The 17,178-nt window shown below is 42.5% G+C and overlaps 1 protein-coding gene across 2 annotated transcripts in view; it reads right to left on the bottom strand.

Annotated features, from left to right (window-relative positions):
* SYN3 (synapsin III) overlaps positions 1-15,507 on the bottom strand; it is a 248,071-nt gene extending 232,564 nt beyond the window's left edge. Inside the window, exon 1 of one of the 2 annotated variants that reach the window (XM_075210442.1) lies at positions 15,412-15,507. The gene's annotated coding sequence lies outside the window, so the exon portion shown is untranslated. Of the gene's footprint in view, positions 1-8,683; positions 8,787-15,411 lie in introns of those variants that run through there. The other variant, XM_075210441.1, reaches the window with a different exon arrangement.
* Between the last annotated feature and the right edge of the window lie 1,671 nt (positions 15,508-17,178).

Raw genomic sequence — 17,178 nt, 5'->3', positions numbered from 1 at the left:
AGGTCAATTTCCGACCATGGCCTTATCTGTGTGGAGTTTGTATGTTCTCCCCGTGTTTGCGTGGGTTTCCTCCAGGTGCTCCAGTTTCCTCCCACACTCAAAAAACATACTAGTTGGTTTATTGGCTGCTATCAAAATTGACCCCTAGTTTCTCTGTCTGTATGTTAGGGAATTTAGACTGTAAGCTCCAATGGGGCAGGGACTGATGTGAATGAGTTCTCTGTACAGAGCTGCGGAATCAGTGGCGCTATATAAATAGATGATGATGATGGTAAGAATTGGATATTGAGGAATTGGTCTCCTGGCTAGCTGACTAACCAAACTGAGAATGGATTTTGACATTTATAGATGATTAACTGATACATTGGTCAGTCGTGACGTAGCATCCAATCATCGATATCCGTGTTACGCTGTTTTTAGGCACCATCTGACATCAGGGTGATTCCAGAAACAGAAAAACAGTTCATCAGGGCTTCATGTAGGCCTGTAAGGGTTATACGTGGCCCTTTCAGACTAAGTATTTGTTGTTTAAAACTGACCCACGAAATCACACACATATTTGGTAGATCAACCTTCTATTGTCCCTGAACCCAGAAAAAAATAATTCCTTAATGCCGTTAAATTTATTTATGCAGCAGAATCCTCTCTGTTTAAACTGTTGCCACTCTTATTTGTAATGTTCTGCCAACACGACTCCACTTGGCAGCGAAAAACACATTTATTTTATCAACTGGTGCCAAAACGACATTGCTTATTCAAGATGAGGTCACTCTATAAAAATTATTAAAGCAGTATAACGATTTCTTTTTCTTGGTCTCTAAGCTCTATAGACATAATGTTATTGTAATGACCTTTCCAGCTGCAGACTGACATTGTGTCCCGGTAAGAAGCATCCTCAACAAACTATTTTCAAAACAGTCAATTTCTAAAAGAAAATGTTTATGTTTATTTTTTTTTCCTTCTCTGACAATTAAAGATCAGGGCCAGGACTTGCACGAAAATACTTGAAATTTAGCATTGGGTAGAGTTTGACATGTGAAATCAACCCTAAAGTTTTATTTGCCAAGGTTGTGATGTTCACCCAATAAGCGGAGCCCCAAAACCTACAAGAGTTTGGCAAAATTGTTCTGCACAATAATTCCCCAGTACAAAAAACACTTTTATTTTTTTTGTTATGTTTTATCATTAATGTCTATATTATTAACGGGTGACATTAATTGATTTTTCTTTTCTGCTCGTTCTTTTGTTAGTGTATATTCCCCATGTGTATTGGACGTGTCCCATACTTGCCAACTCTCCTGGAATGCCCGGGAGACTCCCGAATTCCGGGTAGGTCTCCCAGGAGAGCTGACAATTCTCCCGCATCTGCCCACTTCCTAGTGAAGTGGGCAGATTTGAAGCCTCCATGATGCGATTCCCCGGGAATCGCATCATTTTGGCTCGCCTCCCGTGCTAAAATGACGTCATTTCATCACAGGGGGCGGGGCCAAAGTGACGTGATTCGCAGAGGCCCGCCCCCTCACGCCCACCCCTACACTGAGACTCCCAGAGGCAGATTATTGAAGGTTGGCAACTATGACTTATCCCCTACTTGCCTACTTTCGGCAAGTGCTGTCCAGGAGAGGGGCGTGACTAAAAAGCGGGAGGGGGCGGGTCACAGCCAACCTCTGCATTTTGGCCCCGCCCACGCAACGGAAATGCCGTTTTGCTGCGGGGTGGGGCCAAAATGACGCGATTATGCGCAAATCGCGTCATTTTGGCCAGGCAAATTGCTGGAAACTGGGAGACTTGTTGCTCTCCCTGGAGTCTCCCGGAATGTCCGGGAGAGTTTGCAAATATGACGGATCCTACAGTGCAGAGCAGACCTAGACCTGTATTCATCACCGCACGTCTCTTCACATCTGCTCCTTGTTGCGGTCGGATGTGTGTATACCCAATTTACGTATGTAGTGTGCGCACAATCATACAGGCAGAGTACCGTTATCCCTCTATTCTCAATCCACCATTTCTCCTTTAATTCCACTGAAACATTTTACTCAGAAGTTAAGTAATTTCCAACTTCATCTTCAGAACAGTAGAAAAGAATCAGGACAATTTATTTTCCCCAAGAAAGAATTATATAATCTTAGAAAAGAACATGCTTGATACTTCTTTACACCAACAATAATTGCAATATGTTCTACAAATTAGTTATGTCAATTTTATTTCAGTTCAAGCAAAACTTTACCATCTGGGAACGGATCTGAATTATGCAGCCAACTGTTTTTTTTTTCTTTAGGTAAACAAAATAAATGCAACGTATTAATCTTTCTTTTGAACACTTGTTATGCTACAAATGGAAAGCAGGATTGTAGCTGGGAGCAATAACATTAAGCACTAACACAACCAGGGAAAAGATAAATCAAGTTGCATCCACTGTATTAAAAATCTGCCTTTTATGTTGAGAACTATGGTAAAGTTTAGACCCACGAGTCTGAGAGGCAGTAATCTTACTGCAAATGTCAGAAAATGGTTCTCACAAAAAGCCAGAGATTCTGGTCCCTGAGGCGGCCAAATTGTTATAGCGGAGAGACACAGTACGAAGTACTCTGCTTTATGTAATTGCACAGATAATGCAGCATCATCAAACCCTGTCTGTGCTCTGTTGTCTTTTTATGGGGGGTGATGCCGAGTTGGTCGCAAAATGAGCGTAAAATTACTCTATAAAAAAGTGCATGCAGCATAGCGTCTCTCCGCGCATACGCAGAGCAAAGCACGTCTCGAAATGCGTCTGGCTCTGCAATCAGCTGCGAACAAGGGCCTGGTTTAAATCTGCATCATCAGCGAACAAGTGCAAGACATCGCCTCCTATATAAGCACATTTCTGCAGGTCTGCATGAGCCGCATTTGCATAAACATAGCCCATAGGCAAACCGAGGGAGGGGGGGGGGGGTTCCTAGTGCCTGGAAACCCCCCTCCAAGCCTGGGGCACTGTATAATTCAGGTGGCTGGACTCTGCCCTCGCTTTACATGGCTCTGCTCGAAAAGAGAGAGCTGCGTGCACCTAACAGTAGTGCACGCAGCATTTCCCGTGTATATTATGGGGATAGGAAGAGTTGGAGAGAAGCCAAGTGCTGTCTAAAATTATAGCCACGCCCCCATGCATGCTGGTCACGCCCACTGGTGGTGTGGTGTGGAAACCCCCCTCTACAAATCCTGCGTTTGCCCCTGTAGCCTTATGCTCTTATGTTCTTGGTGTACTCAGCATGCGTCTGAATGCCCCGTCCCTCCCCCGTTCTGCCTCTGCAGACGTAAGAAGGTGCAAGGGCCAGATACACGCAGGTCTGCACTGACATATATACATGCGTCCTCTTTGTGGGCATGTGCAATGCAAATTTGCGCCATAGAAGTATGCAAACTCTGCATCAGGCCTTCTGTATCATGTACACCCCTAATTCTGTGCAGCTCTGCAGCTAAAACACGTGATAGTCCAATGTCAGAACAGACGGTGGGTATACAGAGTGGTCAAGTCCAACTAAATACTTAAAGGGATTTTCCACTTGAACTAGTATTGTCCCTACAATAAGAAGTCGGTGAGGACTCCAAAGCCAATCGGCAAAAGTCCTGTCTATATGTAAGTGCCGACACCCTGCTACATACAATGATAGGCAGGAGAGAGGGCTCCACCAAAGTCCTGTTGTAGTGAAGGGGGAATATGTGGAAAACCTCTTTACAGATATATATAAAATGTGTGTTGAAACGAAAGTCAACATGGCCCGTCTTAGAAACGCATTATACGGCTGTACTGTAAAACGTCTTTCCTGTGCGACAAATCCTCCTTTCCTATAACGTTATGAAGTCAACTGAGTCTGGTGAGATCTTGGACTGGGGGGTGGTGTAAGCTCTGTCCTGAATACCTGAATGATGTAATATATTATACAGAGCTGTGTTACAGCCAATCAGGAGACAAGCTCAGGCAGGAAAAGCTACAAAGTATAATATGAAACACAGGTGACCAATCACAACGGGGGATTCTATTTTATTTATTATAGTTCAGCACCATCTATTTATATAGCGCCACTAATTCCGCAGCGCTGTACAGAGAACTCACTCACATTAGTCCCTGCCCCATTGGGGCTTACAGTCTAAATTCCCTACACACACACACACACACAGACTAGGGTCAATTTGTTAGCAGCCAATTAACCTACCAGGATGTTTTTGGACTGTGGGAGGAAACTGGAGCACCCGGAGGAAACCCACGCAAACAAGGGGAGAACATACAAACTCCACACAGGCAAGGCCTGGGAATCAAACTCTCGACCATGGCCTAGTGGCCTAGTGTTAACCACTAGGCCACCGTTCTGCCCATTCTCAACCCTTTATCCAACTTAACAAATCTGTGCCCAGGCAGCCTCTCACTGTGCATATCTCAGTGTGTGTTAAAATGTTTTTGCTTTTTTTTCTGGCTGAAATTGCGAGATGTACTTAACTACCCATACGTCACCAGCCTTCCACGCGTTTCACTGGGGTGAGTGGGAAGAGTTAGAACCAACCTAAAGCCAGAGGATTTCAAGATTCTCTCAGGGCTACACCAACCAGCTGGCGGAACGTTGGGCACTGCGGTGTGTCCGGACACTACAGTCTCTAGGGGTTAGGGGGGGGGGGGGGGGGTCCAGCAATACTTGGCCATGCTCCCGAGACTCCACTCTGCTCTTCTAAGCATGGGTGGGGCCTGTGCTGAGCATGGGCGGGGCTTCTTCTGAGCATGAGTGGAGATGATATCTTTTCCTTCATTTGAGGGGGACCATAGAAGAAAAAAAATTTCATAAACACATTTCTTTAAAAAATGGGCACAATGTGCATATTTTTATTTGCCGCCTTTCCTTTCGTTTCAATAAATATCTCTCGTCAGGTCCTGCCCCCACCGTATCATGATCCCACCTCTTTACCCATTGTGGGCACAGGGTAAGTAGACTGCACATGTCTGTAAGAATTAACAAATGTTGTCATTAGCTAAAAAGCTTTAGATGCCCCTCCTGTGTAGTGTTAGCTGCCTGCCAGAATCTTATGACCTCCTCATCAGCATTAAATGCAGTCAGCGGAAAATGCTTGGACAGAATGCAGCTCAGTCTAGTTACTACGCTCTATTGCTTACGAGTGTCCAAAACTTACACTACAATTTTTTCATAACATACAGTCATATCATCTTTCTTGTTTATTGATTCGGCCGATCAACGTCACTTAAATCATACGTGAAGACCGCATTCATTATACACGGGAAAGGACTGCAGGGAAGAGCTGGTTTCTGGATGATGTTTTCTCTGAGCTGTTGAATTCGTATTTGAAATAGTTAAGAATAAACTCTTCAGATTTGTTACAATAGATTCCAGTGCAAACGCGCAGGATGTGGATTTAACCTGCTGTTTCTGTAAGATTCACTAAAACTATGGGTCTCCTTCTGTGCTTTTCACTCAATCTATCTATCATCAGGCAGAGATGTTAATTTTCACAGTCCTGGATTATAACATTAGGCTCTCTGCATTGGATAAAGTTGCATCCATGGATCAAACTTGTGTCATACCTTGGATAAATTAAAATAAGTAACTATAAATTATCATAAGGTTAAGAAAGAAGGAAGCTAGATAGTCAATATATTAGTAAAAGTTGCATTAGGGCTTGTATAAGCCAATAAATTCAATTTAACTGAAGGCAGAGTACTCCTTTCTTTTTTTTTCTTTTTTGGTAGTGACGCAGATTAGTTCTAGGAGTTAATATAAACAAGATGTGATTCATTTATTTGCAAATAAATAATAAAAAAGAATAAATAAAAATGGTAATGCAGGAAAAAATATTTTGATATATTGAAAAAGTGATAAAATAGTGATGTCCTCAATGCTTATTCCGCCTGAAGCCAAAAATATATAAAGTGTCCCCTCCCCATATAAATATATAACAGACCAAGCAGGAGACCCTCCGTCCTGATCTAACTGGCCTTGTTTGAGGCTGCAAAAAGTCCCCCCCGCCCCCGTGACCTTCTTATTCCCGGGCTCCTTGGCCCAGAGCTCCTTGCATTCCCCAATACAACTGTGCAAACTTGCAGAAGAGCAGACGTGTGATGTGACAAAGGAGGGTGTGCAGAGAGGCTGACACTAACGCTGTTTATAAATGACATTTCATTAGATGAGATGATTACTTTTGTCACTGTTTTCCTGTTTAGAGAAAGGTGATTGTGCCAAATTCTGAGATGCAATGTAAATTTAGTCTCGTATATCAGTGTCATCTACACATATATATCATATACACCTATCAGTGTCATCTACACATACACCAATTATCCACAAAATTAAAACCACTGACAAGTGAAGTGAATAACATTGATATTGATATGGGGCATGGGGCATTGATATGGGGCAGCACGGTGGCTAAGTGGTTAGCACTTCTGCCTCACAACGCTGGGGTCGTGAATTCAATTCCCAACCATGGGAATGTGTGGAGTTTGTATGTTCTCCCTGTGTTTGCATGGGTTTCCTCCGGGTGCTCTGGTTTCCTCCCACATTGCAAAAACATACTAGTAGGTTAATTGGCTGCTATCAAAATTGACCCTAGTCTCTCTCTGTCTGTTTCTGTGTGTATGTTAGGGAATTTAGACTGTAAGCTCCAATGGGGCAGGGACTGATGTGAATGAGTTCTCTGTACACTGCTGCGGAATCAGTGGCACTATATAAATAAATGGTGATGATGATGATGATATTGTTACAATGTCAAGGGGTGGGATATATTAGGCAGCAAGTTAGTTATTGAAGTTGATATGTTGGAAGAAGGAAAAATGGGCAAGTGTAAGGATTTGAGCAACATTGACAAGGGCCAAATTGTGATTGCTAGATGCCTGGGTCAGAACATCTCCAAAACAACATGTCTCGTGGAGTGTTCCCAGTATGCAGTGATAAGTACCTACCAAAAGTGGTCCAAGGAAGGACAACCGGTGAATCAACGATAGGGTCATGGGTACCCAAGGCTCATGCGTACGGGGAGCAAAGGCTAGCCCGCCTGGTCCAATCCCACAGAAGGATTTGAGCAACTTTGACAAGGCCAAATTGTGATGTCTAGATGACTGGGTCAGAGCATCTCCAAAACAGCAGGTCTTGTGGGATGTTCTTGGTGTGCAGTGGTTAGTACCTACCAAAAGTGGTCCAAGAAAGGACAACCGGTGAATCGGTGACAGGGTCAACGACTCTCAAGGCTCATTGATGTGTGTGTTGAGCGAAGGCGCCCGTCTGGTCCAATCCCACAAAAGAGCTACTGTAGCACAAATTGCTGAAAAACTTAATGCTGGCTCTGATAGAAAGGTGTCAGTACACACAGAACATCGCAGCTCGCTGTGTATGGGTCTGCGGAGCCGCAGACCAGTAAGAGTGCCCATGGTGACCCCTGTTCACCGCCGAAAGCTCCTACAATGGGCATGTGAGCGCTAGAACTGGACCATGGAGCAATGGAAGGAGTTGGCTTTGTCTGATGAATCATGAGAAAGAGTTCAAGGTGTTGACTTGGCCTCCAAAATTCCCCCGATGTCAATCCGATCGAGCGTCTGTGGGATGTGCTGGAAAAACAAGTCTGAGCCATGGAGGCCCCACCTCACAACTTACAGGGTTTAAAGGATCTGCTGCTAACGTCTTGGTGCCAGATACCACAGGACACCTTCAGAGGTCTTGTGGAGTCTACTACAGAATTTTCTGGTGCTATATAAATAGTTGATGATGATAATATGTATATATATATATATATATACATATATATATATCTACATATACAACATATATATAAATATTAGTGCAAAGTACATATAGAAAATATATACCTCTATCAGTCTCATGCACACATATATTACTGCAAATTGCATTTATATACATTATACATCCACCAGTGATTAGTCCTTCAGTTAGCTATATATCATTATATACATTTATCAACTGACCACTAAACTTTTATCAGTTCCCTAAACATGAACTGATCCTGTACCGGAGCATTGACATAGATAACCATAATATACCAGAGCCCTACACTGATCCTATATCTGTATATATATATATATATATATATATATATATATATATATATATATATATATTTATTTATATACCGGAAACCAAATACATATGTATATATCAGTGTTCTTTGGTCATTGCATACACACACAAACATTACTGTAATTCTCCTGTATTAATACATCCACACATATATTTAGCAACAACACAACACTTCGTTTATGCATTATTAATTCTTTCCTATTTTTTTAAAGCATCGATGATGGTCAGCTCTTCAACCAAGAGACAGATTTGACTCATTTCCATCTTACTCTAGGTGTACAGAGCCTGTGCACTCCAACATGCAATATCAACCGACATACCCACCCGGAGGTATCTCTGCACAGAGAATACAGACACAACTGCATTGTATTGTGATATACAGAGATGTAAATAATGTGTCCTGTGGCCCGCTGTGCCCCCAGGCTGAGGGGTAACTTCAGTACAGGGTGCATATAACAGATGCCCCCACATCACCCCTGTGCATATCACCATGGTATCTGGGAGGAGATGATGTAGGTACACAGGGCATCTTATATAAACAGATCTGAGCCTAGGGTGAGGGGCACATGCAGATGGCACGTTACAGGGGTGCTCAGGACCAGCCTGTGGCCCCTTACCTTGTTATCGGTGCTCCCAGTAACATCAGACAGCGCCGGCTCTCTGCCTGCATCCACAATGCATCCTCATCTGCAACACAGCCCAGGGAAGCCTTCCTCTGCCTCTCCCAGCAATCCCCTCATCCCATTGGATGCTGTCAGCCTGTAGCTCCTCCCCCCTGATGCTCCTTTACCTTAAGGTGAGGATGCATAATTTAGTGGAACAACTGGTGGGCAGATTGGATCAGATATCAACAGACCAGAAAGCATCTCCCTGCAATTCACATCCTTCCATGGAGAAATAATTGCAGGGAATATGGGATCTACTGCAAGCATAGTAAAGTGCAGGGGGGTAATGCTGGTGCCTCTACACCAGAAGTCATGTTTAATATACAAGGAAAGCTGACAATTACAGCCCTGAACACAAATATTAGCTGTTTTTTGTTTTTACATTGATAGATTTTTTTAATGAGCAGACCTTATAGATAATATTTGTTATTAGTATTTATGGAGCATTTGCATATACGCAGTGTTTGTAGAGTAGGTGTGATGATTGCAGACTGTGAATAGTTTAGTGGAAGCTAAAAGTTTGAAACTTCCCCAGGTGGAAATCCTCAGCTTTCCTCTGCTAAGATCTGTGCTTTGTGCTGATGAGATTAGTGCAAGTGAACATTGTATCCTGCTCTCTGAGTCCCAATCTGCCCCTCCAGCAACCAGAGTGTTAATTTAAAGGGACAATCTAGACATGGAAATAAATTGCCTCAAGCAAAAGAGCTTTCACCAGTCACTTTCATGCACCTGGTTGAAATCTGATACTTATTATTTGAAATATCATCGATTACAAAACCCCAGTCAATGAGATGTTTCCTAAAGTTACAAATGTATGTTTCGGGCTTCATCAGACTGGTCCGATTATACTGCAGACATCAAGGTCATTGAGCCAAGCACGCAGGCTTGTCATAGAGGCTTATACTCCATCTACACCTGGAGACTTGAATGGTGACTTTCTAGTAAAAAAAATTCCCCAAAAATGTTAATAAAATTAATTTTAAAAATGATGTGCCCCCCTCCCAAAGTGCTATCAATGCTTATAGGGTGGGACGAGCAGCATGGGGTCCCTCCAAAAAGCATCTACCAGCACTAGACTGTGACAATATAACAGGGAATATCGCAACGTTGGGTCCCCCGGTCATAATGGGAACCAGCACTCACCTGTTGAGCGCAGGGCAAGAATTCCCTAGGGAAATTGGGCTCGCAAAAAAATGGCGCTCCCCCGCTAGAGGAAAGCACTACAGCTCCTCCCAACACCCCTGCTGGTGGTTTTTAGGGTAATATATAGTAATTATAGTACAATCCTGTGACACTACTGGTCCCAGCAAGCTCTGGCAGCCGTAACTGCTTGGGTATGCTGGTACTTGTAGAACCTAAAGCATGTCCTAGCATTCAGGGCCCCCTGGGGTCTGCATTGTGTCACCACCAGAGATCGGGGGTATATTTACTAAACTGCACGTTTGAAAAAGTGGAGATGTTGCCTATAGAAACCAGTCAGATTCTAGCTGTCATTTTGTAGAATGTACTAAATAAATGATAACTAAAATCTGATTGGTTGCTATAGGCAACATCTCCACTTTTTCAAACTCGCAGTTTAGTAACTATACCCCCGGGAGTCTGCATTGTGTTACAGCCAGAGGTCTGCTGTGCAACATTCTTTTTTGTAAGAAGGGTGGTACACACTACAATGTTTTCAGCAAATTACCGGGCCAATTAAATGATAAACAATAGTTCGGGCCGATATCGCATTAGTGTCTACACAACGATGAACGTTTGTCTTTCCAAAGCTCATCGTATTGTTTCATTTGATTTTTAAACCAGACTTAAAATTCCGTTCAAGAATGGAACAATCTCGTTCCAATTCTGCAGTGTGTATGCACTCAGGACCGACAGTGTCCATAGATCTCTATGGAGTGTGAAATAAAGCCCACTCCATCTGCACAGTAGCCTCTCAATGCTAATCGTTTCTTGCAATGTATGAAACAAACCAGTAAGACTGCAGATAAGGACAATATAGGATTAATATATCTACAGACAGGCTATAGCATTCAGTTACTGTCTTGAAAAGATAATATAATATAACTCTCCTCTCACTATACACAATAGCACTTGTCAGGCAATCACAAGCATTTTTTTTTTTTTATTTGTAGCCAAAATGTTGCCGCTCTGTACAAAATTGTTAAGCTTAGGTGCTGCGGACAAGCTGCTAAGTTCAAATGTTGCTTTTTAAGCCACTAGACAGCTGGAAAACAAATGACGATGATTTGCAAAGTCACGTTATCATCATTTTATGGATTTTTTTTTTTTACGATTTTTGGCCGACATTTTTAACTATACAGATCCCAGTTGACCATCATATTGCTCTGTAGGCCTTAACGTGGTTTTTAGGGAATCGAATGACAGCTGACAAGATTCATAACCCAAAGATACAGAACATAGCCTAGATCTTAAGTGTTTGCAGAGCATTACTGCCCTGGCAGAGAAATGGTTAACAGTATGGCTGGGTATGTGTATGTGTATTATTATTATTATTATTATTATCATTTATTTGTTAGGCGCCACAAGGTTTCCGCAGCGCCGCACATAGTACAAACAGTAGACTATACAGGGTATAACAGTACAGAACAATAAACAAAAGTACCAATCCTTGACCCATTGCTTTTATTAGCTCTCTGCGGTCAGGAAGGGGTTACCGTCATGCCACACAACATATTCAACATACTAAGCTTGTTCTTGCATCATTAATAGGTTCTATAATGCGAGCCAGGGAACGCAGGGAGAGGGTTGCCATGGCAACCCATCAATTCTGGTCCAAATTCCCAAAACTGTCTTTTGCTCCTGTACCCGGCACGGTGCTGGGGGAGAGGACGGCACTGACACCAGAGCAGGGCAGATTTCCTACAAAGGGTTTATCCCTCTGTGTCACGGTGAACAGAAGCAGCTCCCTCTCAGCCAGGAACAGCCATGCAATTAATTTCCCTTCTGAGTCACGGAGTATTAACCATTTTACTGCTGTCAAACACAGAGCAGCTTCTTTTTTAAAAACATATAGTATTTTTAAGTCCTTCAAAACAGCCTGTGATTACTTTTCGGCTGGTGATGAAATTATTATGTGCGTTTATTGATAATAATCAGTTATTTAAAATACAACATAATGTTCATATGGTTAGCATCAACCAGTAATCACTGGCAGCATTTATTTAGCAATGATTCTGAAAGATTACTAAAATCTATTACCTGCCCCGTACACAGGGACTGATTCATTGGGGAGCATAACTGGCGATACGCTGCGTGAAATGCGAACGATTTTTCTGCGGATGCTCAAAAACAGACCATACTCCATAGAACACAAATGTTCACTTCATCTTCAAGCGTAAAAGGACCCTTACTACAGGCTGCGGTTTCAGGGGTAGAATGGGGACTGGGCGTAGGCACGTAGTCAATGTACAGTAAGGGCGTGCCAAGCACGAGCGCACGTAGCAGCGTCTGATTCCAGCTCTGTCATCTCTATGGTACGTAATTTTCTGTCATATCACTTGCACCAGCTGCAGGTCTAGTCTAAGTGACGATTACTAGTGATGACGGCTGTGTTTGCATGCTATAACATGTGTTTGCAATCAGAAGCAACTGTAAAAAAATATTTTATGTACAGTAGACATTATATCCTAAGAAATGTATTTCACTTTTTTTTATATGTTTTAATATTTTATCATTAATGACTATATTATTAACAGGTGACATTAATTGAATAGTTTTTATTTTTTTTCTGTGAGTTCTCTTGTGACTTGATATTACACATATGTATTGGACATATCCTGCAGTGTATTGTCTATTAGATCATCATCATCATTTATTTATATAGCGCCACTAATTCCGCAGCGCTGTAGAGAGAACTCACTCACATCAGTCCCTGTCCCATTGGAGCTTACAGTCTAAATTCCCTAACACACACACACAGACAGACAAACTGGGGTCAATTTGTTAGCAGCCAATTAACCTACCACTATGTCTTTGGAGTGTGGGAGGAAACCGGAGTACCTGGAGGAAACCCACACAAACACGGGGAGAACATACAAACTCCTTAGATCAGATTGCACCTAGGCCCGTATTCATCACCAAACGTATCTTCACATCCGCTCTTTGCTGATTACGGACGCGTGTATATCCGATACATGTGCGTTCTTTACAAAAAAAAATGCACATTACGTTTGTTTCGCGTTTGGTAATTAATGAGGCCCACACTTCAAGCATCCCATATATAACAAATGTATTTTCCTATCCCAAATAGTGAACAACCGATTTCTGTCTGTTGTATTTTATATCAATTTCATTGTTATGTCAAGGAAAATACACATATAATTTATGCTGTAAGTATTGAGAAGCTGGAATAACAGACCAGGCTCATTTTGCTACAGTAAATGTATGCAAGGACTTTGTTTTTAAATCCCCCAGTGAAGTCAATGCGTATAAGGATCCTATTTGAAGCATCAAAGCATTTCAGATACGCTCCAATAAAAGTCTGCCTTGACGTATACTTAAAACAAAAAAATGACAAAAAAACTATATACGGTATATATATCATACTTGCCAACTCTCCCGGAATGTCCGGGAGACTCCCGCATTTTGTGAGAGTCTCCCGGACTCCCGGGCGAGTGTGGCAATCTCCCGAATTCTGCCCACTTCACTAGGAAGTGCCCCACTTCCTAGTGAAGTGGGCAGAATTAGATCCCAAACGCCGCGATTCCCGGTGAATCGCGGCGTTTGGCCCCGCCCCCGCTGTCAAATGACGCAATTTGCGTCATGCCGTCACAGGGGGCGGGGCCGAAATGACGCGATTTCGGCCACCCCGCCCCTTCACGCCCCCCTCCACTGGCTGGCTCCCGGAAGGGACCTGAAGAAAGTAGGTAAGTATGATATATATATATATATACCTTGTGTTTGATCTATAGTTCTAGGGACAAGACAGCCAGAACTGTATGTGTCCTATGTGCCATAAATACTTTTGATTTATATAATATTGTATTATTTGGTGATATCATCCACTTACGCTTGGAGCAGACCAGTATAAACCCACATTATTTACGGTGAGGTTGGAGGAGCGAGGTCTTTAACATCCCACCACAAAGTGCGAGCAGGAGATCATAGAGAATGCAGAAGATTCACAAATGCATCAATATGACAAGAAATCGAAGGCTGTGACCTTAATAAGATATTAATGTGCAGCATCACAGTCCGGATAAGTAGGCAGCAGTGCACTTGTGGTGGGTAATCATTACTGCGATAGTCTGTGTAATACCTCAGTTGGAATGTAAAGTTAATAACACACATAGCTAAGAAAAATCAACGATAACACAGTGTCTGAGCTAGCCTGGGGAATCTTACGCAAGGGGCAGGTATTTTATATTTCACATTTTAAGGTCTTTATAAATTCTGGGGCTCTGCTGATGGACAGCAACACGCCATTTATTATTAATTTCTCCATTAATTGCCCCCATGGGCGTTCTGATAAAAATTCCTGTGTCATTTCCTCTCTGTGTAAATACATTAGGTGTTATTTCTGTTAGCTGTAGGAGTGCCAGTGACACTGAGCTCATGTGATCAGTCAGAGCCAATGAACTGAAAGCTGGCAGTGTGATGATGTCATGGGATGTTTCTTAGGAGTACACTGAGAATGCTCCACCCACTACGTTCTAATGTCCTCTCTCTCATTAATAGTCATGAATATTTATAGCTGGTGAGAAGATAAAAGCTGGAACAGACAGTAAAGATAAACATATGTTTATGTATGTGAATAACCAGTCCTCCCGTATTGCTGCAGTACCCATAATAGGCACCATATCTGACATCAGGAGAGAGAGAGATGGAGAGTGAGAGAAAGAGAGATGGAGTGAGAGGAAGAGAGAGAGAGAGAGAGAGAGAGAGAGAGAGAGAGAGAGAGAGAGAGAGAGAGATAGAGGGAGAGAGAGAAAGAGAGAGAGAGAAAGAGAGGGGGAGAGAGAGAGAGAGAGAGAGAGAGAAATAGAGGGAGAGAACGAGAGAGAGAGAGAGAGAGATGGAAAGAGAGAGCTAGAAAGAGAGTGATTGAGAGAGAAAGAAAGGGAGAGGGGAGGAAGATAGATGGACAGAGAGAGTGAGGTGGAAAGAGAGACAGAGAGAAAGAGATGTGTAAAGAGATAGAGAGTTTGAGAGAGAAAGAGAGGGAGAGAGTGGGAGAGTGAGAGATAGCGATAGAGAGAAAGAGAGGAAGGGAATAGGAGAGAGAGAGGGTGGGAGAAGGAGAGAGATATAGAGTGAGGGAGAGAGAGGGAGAGGGGAGGAAGAGAGATGGACAGAGAGAGTGAGAGAAAGAGAGAGAGAGAGATGGGGGGAGAGGTCTGGAGAGAGAAATAGAGGGAGGGAAAGAGAGTGTGAGAGAGAGGGAGAAGTAGACAGACAGAGAAAGAGTGGGAGAGAGAGAAAGAGAGAGAGAGAGAGAGAGAAAGAAAGATAGGGAGAAATATTCTTTGCTCTCAGTCTACAAAGTACAGAACCAGACTTATCATGGAGCTTCCAGTCGGCAAATGCTGATATCATATAAACAATAAGATATATATTGTTATATCCAGACTACAAATGAAGCAGTATGATTAGGACTAATCCCAAATCATCAGTCATCCAATGAGAGTAATCACTCTGTAAATGCATTCATCAATACCCACCGAAGCCCGTTGGAATCAGAGTGTTTATCATAGATCCAGGATATCTGACCACATCTTAGACGTCTCATCAAATCTCCACCTCTAACATCTGTCCCAATGTTTTTTTCCTATAAATTGTAACAAGGTCACATCACTACGGTGTCATCGGTGAAAGTCTGTAGCACACACTGGAGGCCAATGACAATTTCTGTAAATTATTATTTTGAGGGGGGGGGGGTGAATCCCCCTGTTAATGCTCATTACGGGTCATTACTGCTGGATTCGCTGCTGTGGAATATCTACATCTTGAGACCTGGTTGTGATTTTTTTTAAACAAACCTATATCTAATTAAAACATTTTTACAGATCGTCTGGTTTACCATGTGCTGAATAATTACTGCATATATAAAAAAAAAGAATTGAAAACTTTGCTTTATTAGTTTATTATGTTTGTCCCCAATTGTAAAGCGCTACGGAATATGTTGGCGCTATATAAATAAATGATGATGATGATAGTAGAATAACCACTGGTGCATTGATGACTAAGTTATAATCAGCAGAACACAAGTCTATGTGACATCCTGATCATTTTGTGGCACATTTTTTTTTTGGACGCTGAATGTTCCATTTCAGTCCACTCAAATCACGTCGTGCATGACACAGTACATTGATCACTATGGGAGTGTGTCGTGTACATAACCACTAAGGGTTAACAGAAGGAGTTTAACCAGCGCTGTGCTGTATTTTTCCAAACCATGTCAGTGGTCAATTCATTCCTATGATCCATTCATTGTGCACTACGTAAAGAAACATAATTTTAATGAATGGACCGTAGTAATGAATGAGCCATAGGAATGTGCCTCCCTTCAACGCCAGCCAATCACAAGTGGCTTACATGGGAAAGTGCTTGTGATTGGCTGAGCATCTATGGACACTCCCGAAAAATTGGATCTTCTCCCGCTCCGCAGCGAAGCTACAAATAGAACAGGGGAATCGTCTCTTCTGTTTTTCTTGCCTGTCCCGTAGATTAAGCTAAGAACATGGTTAAAATGTGGTTAAAGTAAGATTTCCCATATATATTGATGTATATGTTGCGGCTGATTCCACCCTAGTGCAATTCCCTGCTCATCAGTCTGGATCTTGCAATCACTGTAAAACAAACAAAAAAATAAAAAGGGTGAGCACCTCTCCCCCCCCAAGGATTAACCAGCCGATTAGCACTAGAGCTATTATCAGTAGAAGAGGTTGACTACTGATCCCAGCATGCCCAGATCACGATTAAATGGTTTGACATGATGGTGCGCTCAGGGCACGCTGAAACTTGTAATGCATCCCAGAAATATGTAAATAAAACACAGGCACTGAATTCCAGCCTACTTTAATTGAAAACTCCCATAGGCTTTAACACTCTTTATCTGCTCAGCTCGGTACAGACTGGCATTCCTGGCATCATCATCATCATCTATTTATATAGTGCCACAAATTTCGCAGCACTGTACAGAGAACTCACTCACATCAGTCCCTGCCCTATTGGGGCTTACAGTCTAAATTCCCTAATACACACACACAGACAGAGAGACTAGGGTCAATTTGTTAGCAGCCAATTAACCTATCAGTATGTTTTAAGAGTGTAGGAGGAAACCGGAGCACCCGGAGGAAACCCACGCAAACACGGGGAGAACATACAAACTCCACACAGATAAGGCCATGGTCTTGAATTGAGCTCATGACCCCAGTGCTGTAAGGCAGAAATGCTAACCACTGAGCCATCGTGCTACATCCTGATTA

The sequence above is a fragment of the Mixophyes fleayi genome, chromosome 4 (assembly GCF_038048845.1).
Source record: "Mixophyes fleayi isolate aMixFle1 chromosome 4, aMixFle1.hap1, whole genome shotgun sequence".
NCBI lineage: Eukaryota > Metazoa > Chordata > Amphibia > Anura > Limnodynastidae > Mixophyes > Mixophyes fleayi.
Note: the sequence above shows the minus strand (reverse complement) of the source record. Positions and strands in the feature narration are given on the sequence as shown.